The sequence below is a fragment of the Lampetra fluviatilis genome, chromosome 27 (genome assembly GCF_964198595.1).
Source record: "Lampetra fluviatilis chromosome 27, kcLamFluv1.1, whole genome shotgun sequence".
NCBI classification, from domain to species: domain Eukaryota; kingdom Metazoa; phylum Chordata; class Hyperoartia; order Petromyzontiformes; family Petromyzontidae; genus Lampetra; species Lampetra fluviatilis.
The window spans coordinates 6,714,853-6,720,852 of NC_136301.1; positions in this window are offsets into that span (position 1 = coordinate 6,714,853).

Consider the following 6,000-nt stretch of genomic DNA (forward strand, 5'->3'; position numbering starts at 1 on the left):
GTATTGGGGGATAGAGGGGAGGGGTGTTGGGGGAGAGAGGGGAGGGGTGTTGGGGGATAGAGGGGAGGGGTATTGGGGGAGAGAGGGGAGGGGTGATGGGGGATAGAGGGGAGGGGTATTGGGGGATAGAGGGGAGGGGTATTGGGGGATAGAGGGGAGGGGTGTTGGGGGAGAGAGGGGAGGGGTGTTGGGGGATAGAGGGGAGGGGTGTTGGGGGAGAGAGGGGAGGGGTGTTGGGGGAGAGAGGGGAGGGGTGTTGGGGGATAGAGGGGAGGGGTGTTGGGGGAGAGAGGGGAGGGGTGTTGGGGGATAGAGGGGAGGGGTGTTGGGGGAGAGAGGGGAGGGGTATTGGGGGATAGAGGGGAGGGGTATTGGGGGATAGAGGGGAGGGGTATTGGGGGATAGAGGGGAGGGGTGTTGGGGGAGAGAGGGGAGGGGTGTTGGGGGATAGAGGGGAGGGGTGTTGGGGGAGAGAGGGGAGGGGTATTGGGGGATAGAGGGGAGGGGTATTGGGGGATAGAGGGGAGGGGTATTGGGGGATAGAGGGGAGGGGTGTTGGGGGAGAGAGGGGAGGGGTGATGGGGGATAGAGGGGAGGGGTGATGGGGGATCGAGGGGAGGGGTATTGGGCGATGCTGTGATTCTTGTTCCGGATAAGTCCACATTGTTTCGTCCGAAAAATGATTAAAGAGAAACGAAACATTCAACTTACAAACTTTCAGAGATACGAACAAACGTGTCCGTATGTCCAGTTGTCTGTTCGGACAGAGAGTCGTAAGTCCAACCGCCGCACAATACAATACTTCTACAGAACGTGAAGAACCAGTGATATCTACATTTACAGAACGTGAAGGACCAGTGGCATCTACATCTACAGAACGTGAAGAACCAGTGATATCTACATCTACAGAACGTGAAGGACCAGTGGCATCTACATCTACAGAACGTGCAGAACCAGTGCCATCTACATCTGCAGAACGTGAAGAGCCGGTGGCATCTACATCTGCAGAACGTGAAGAACCAGTGGCATCAACATCTGCAGAACGTGAAGAACCAGTGGCATCAACATCTGCAGAACGTGAAGAACCAGTGGCATCTACATCTGCAGAACGTGAAGAACCAGTGGCATCTACATCTGCAGAACGTGAAGAACCATTGGGATCTACATCTGCAAAACATGAAGAACCAGTGGCATCTACATCTGCAGGAGATTAAACAACTTTTAAAGCCATTCACCGTGTTTAGTGCACATGCCGTACAACATGTTTGGAATCGACAGGAGTAAAGTTGGACTTACGAACAAATCGACTTACGAACAAACCTCTATGAACCTAACTCGTTCGTAAGTAGAGGAGTGTCTGTACACACGCACGTACACACAAGTGGGGCAGTTTGTTCCACTGGGTGGCGCTAGTATGCCATGGCTGATGTTAGCAGCAAGTACATTTCACCATGCTGAAATGAAAGTGTTTTAAATTTACACTTCTCTCGTGTACACGTGCACAATTAAGTCAGTTCCTTAATTACAACTCCACATGTGAACACCGTCGTTCGAATTTGTATTCAGCAATTTACGTAATTTTGCATATTGTGACCGAAAATTCTCAAACGAGATTTACAAATATCACCAAGGTGCCCCCCTTGGAGGACCATTGTTACAACTCGACGTTTTTTAAAATCGGTGTTTTTCCTTTCATTACCGGTAACCGCATGAAGACTGCTGAAACCGATGACCCATTCGAGCAGTAAACATTGATTTTAACCGAGAAGCTACGTTTAGCTATCGCGGCGGCCATGGCCTGGCAGCCACGTGATTGCCATTCTGTCGCGGATGTGAACGGTTCCAATCGAGCGGCCGCCCCTGATGAATTACTGCGGTGTGTTACAACCGTAAACACATTCCTCCTGCGGAGGGAGCTGGTAGGAACGTTGGGTAGCTCGGTCAATGGCCAAGGTTAACGGCAGCGTGGCGTATTCCACAAATATGGCCGACTGTGAGGGCGGGCACAAGCCGGCGTGAGAAGGTTAAACGTTGAGTTTTATAAGGGCACCACGGGGTGACCAGCCCCTCCCCACCCAGCCCCACCCAGCCCTACCCTCCCCACCCAGCCCCACCCTCCCCAGCCCCTCCCCACCCAGCCCCTCCCTGCACGACGGACGGACAGACACAAGAATGCCCTGTGGGCTGGTGTAACCAGGAGGTTCCTACCAGTATAATACTACGTGCCGTCTTGTTTCACGCACGGTGGACGTTAAAGATCCCCTGACGTCAATCGTGCCCCCCCCCCACCGTGTTCGTAGATGAATGCCCCAGGTTACTCTTGTGGTGTAATGGTTGGATCTAGAAACGTGCGTTCAGAGTTATTTGGCTGCTCTAAATTTCCACGCGATGATAAGCCACTTCGTTGAGCTATCAATTGTGGCCAGGTCACTTCTGAAAATAGCTAATAGTTCGGTGGGCCTTACCTGGCAAAAATTAAATTTAAGTTGAGTTGAGTTTAGTTACGAAATATTGTTTCCGAACACACGTGCACATTATGCAGCACATTACACGTTGACGAATAGTCCTGTATATGTATTACTGCTTACTCCTTCCTGTTAACATGAAGCCAATTGGGCTCCTAGCGACTGGATAAACGCATGTGCGTTGTCCAATCCCCTGATCGAATCGTCGTCGCCGGGCACATTCACTCAGTCGGTCCGATCATCCAATCTGATCTTTATTTATTTTATAATGATCATTCACAATTTGAAAATGGACCAATTGTGCATCCCGACGTAATGCCCCTTTGATCGCATTTGCTTTGTTGAGATGTTGCAAAAAATCTGAGTAAAATTTACGTGAACTGTATCAAGTCACTCAACATTCTCTACCAAAATGTAAAAGCTGCACCCTTCACGAACTCACCACCCGACTCAACCTCAGCTCTTCATTCAACTCGCCATGAGTTTCACCCTCAAATTATCCTTCCTGTCAGCTCACCCACCAGCCCACAAACCCTCAAGCTCACCCCCAATGGGTTGATGGTCAGCAGGTGTAGTGACATAAAATCGGTCACGTAGCAGCATAGCGCTGGCTGCTGGCAGGGAAGGAGATCTGCAGCTTACAGCATTCCTGACTGACAGCAGGTCACGTGATAGACCAGAGAGGGATCTCGGGGAAAGGTCACGGAAGGGTCACATCGAGAACCCGCTGGTAGGTTCCAGAAGGGGGGCGTGGCCAGGGGCGGAGCCAGGCCACGCTGACAGTATAAGAGGGGCCCCGGGAGGGGAGCTCGGGGCTGTCGTTTGGAGTGGGAATCCCGTCGTGCTGCTGCTGCTGGAGTCTTCGCCGCCTTCTCCGTCTTCACCATCTCGGCGTCGCTAGTCAGGCAGCCTGCCAGCTGTCCTGACTGGGAGCCGTAGTTAGCAAGTGTGAACTGATAATTGTTTTTTTACCCTTCTATCTGGCAACAAAACTGACACCTTTATTACAAGGAGTCATGTTTGCATAGACCACAATACCTGCAGTCATAATGCAAAAAAAAACATAACTCTGATAATGTATGCACTGTCCTTGAAGTTGATTGGTCCACACCCGAGACAGCTTTCTTTAGAGCCTAGTCTCACATGGGTTGGACCAGATGACGCCAAAAGGCGCACAACTCAAAGACAATGCACCGTCAGAGTATGAGAGCTCGGGGTAAGCATTTACACCATTGTGTGAACTGTTAAGTGTGAACTGTTAAGGCTGTTAATAAAGAGCGCCTCCTATTCTTAGTCAGTCACTACACAGGTTCTATGGCAAGAGGCACTGCAACTATTCGGTCGTGTTCAAAACTCGAAGGTCAAATCAGGTCCATCGTTTCTCTCTCTCTCTTTGGGTGGAGAAGACGAGTGGCACTGTCGGAGATCAACAGTGGGCATGCTTTCGGAGACTGATTATCTTCACAGCGATGTGCACTTGCGCCATCAGCCCAGGGATGACCAACAGAGATCATCTTCACCCTCACCTTATTTGAGCACGGAGACACTTTGACTCTGACCTAAAAGATTATATCAATAAAGTGCCAATTCCTTTCGGGATGCAGAGAAGACGCACGACCGAAATATTTTAATGTAACTACGCATTAAAAATAATGCGCAGAAGCGTAGCGCTTTTATCCCAATGCGATTCATTTTGAAATTAAAAATACATGGCAAGATGCTTTTAAATGGCTCGACAGGGCATCCCAGGAACGATGATCATCACGCCGATCCCATTTCTCCAACACCACTCAAGCACGGAGTTCACTCCCACAATGTGTTATTGGGGGGGGGGGGGGTTTGCAGAAGTTTACTAAATTCCCCTTTGCGTTGTCGTCAGGATATTGTTTTGGATTTATTTTTGGGACAACATCCTGGCAGACGGGTCTTTAAAAGAAAAAACGCATTTAATGAAAAAAAAAGAAAACCGAATCGGTGCATGTAGGTTTATTTTTATTCAATATGAAAAAAATGAAAGCACTTCTAAAGTATTGTCAAATGGCAAAAAACAACGTTTAACAAACCGACGATGTACACGACTTTAATGGACACGGAACTTTTTTTTCTAGACATTTTTTTTGGTTTGAAATTCTACGAAATCCAACTTTTGATTATTCACGGTCATAAACTAATTTAGTGACTTTTGTGTAAAACGGTAAATTTATCATTTTAGCGACATTCTAATAATAGTTGGTCACGTACAACTTCACTGGACTAATCTCTCTATTTTGTTCCAGCAGTACCTACGTTTATAGAAGTTATGCATTTACGTAGCTACTCGTTACTCAGAATAGACTGTATACCAGGTCATTTCAAATAATGGTAACGTTTTCTCTGTAATCAGGATTACACGCTGCATACACATGCGTATGGATCATCTTGTCCATGCCGTGAAAACATGGTACGCAGAGTGACGTTTCTTGTCACCAGGCTTTAAAGCACACGTTGTTTACATCGACTTCCAGGCTACACGTTGGGCTGACACGTGCTTGACATCTTCACCTATCTGTGGGCTTTTCAATGGGCACACTCAACACTTGTTGGGATATGGCTCGTTTTACGGAGCCGAATGTAAGATGCGATGGATGGGCTTGGTCTTCGCGTGTGTGCTCATTTAAAGTGTGTACATTTTCACTCTGTCACCCCTGTTTTTTCTCCCCTTTCTCAAGAATTCTGGGGCTTTAATTCTGATCGTCTAACTTTTATTTATTTTTACCACCTGTGAATCTTGCGCCGGAAAATGCCACACGTGTAACGCGCAGCATTCCAGTGTGCCACTTACTAAAAACGCAGATCTACGGTGTGCCCAAGCACCATTCAATGGCAATTCACGTTAGCCTTGATAAAGCGGCTCCATCGGGCGATCAGTCTGAAAACACTTTTCAATGTCCAGTCCACAGTAGGGAAGGGAGGGGGGGGGTTACAAACAATAGTGTGCAATTCACAACGGCAAAAATTCCACTCCACCTATAATGCAACTGATGGAAAACCAAATGAGTAAATTTGTGGATTAAGAGGGGGTCGATGGGATGTGTGATAATACGTCATGCATGCTTGTGAAAGAATGGGAGAATTACTGGGTTTTAAAGTGAGCGCAAGATGCACGGGCACGCGTGTCTTGCGAAGGTGCAAAGACGTCGAAAGGCAAGCCAAGCCCAGAGTAGTTGAAACATCTTTTTGGGTGCGTTTGAAATACTTGGCTAATTTTAAGGCCAGCAATTCTGTATTCTTGGATTATATGTGAAGTTAATTTAATCTATTACAATTAGCATACATTCATTCAACATGATGTGGCTCCATTACTTAGTACAGGTCGATATATTTTTATGTTTTGTATGAGCTATTACCATTAATGCCTTCTTATACCAAACAACATGACTCCCTCTGCAGCCTCAATGTCACAAGCAGTTTCACAGATGACAGAAATTATAAAAGCGAAGTCACTCATCAAAAACTCTGCTGATGGAAATCCTGAACTTTACATAAGAAACCCCAC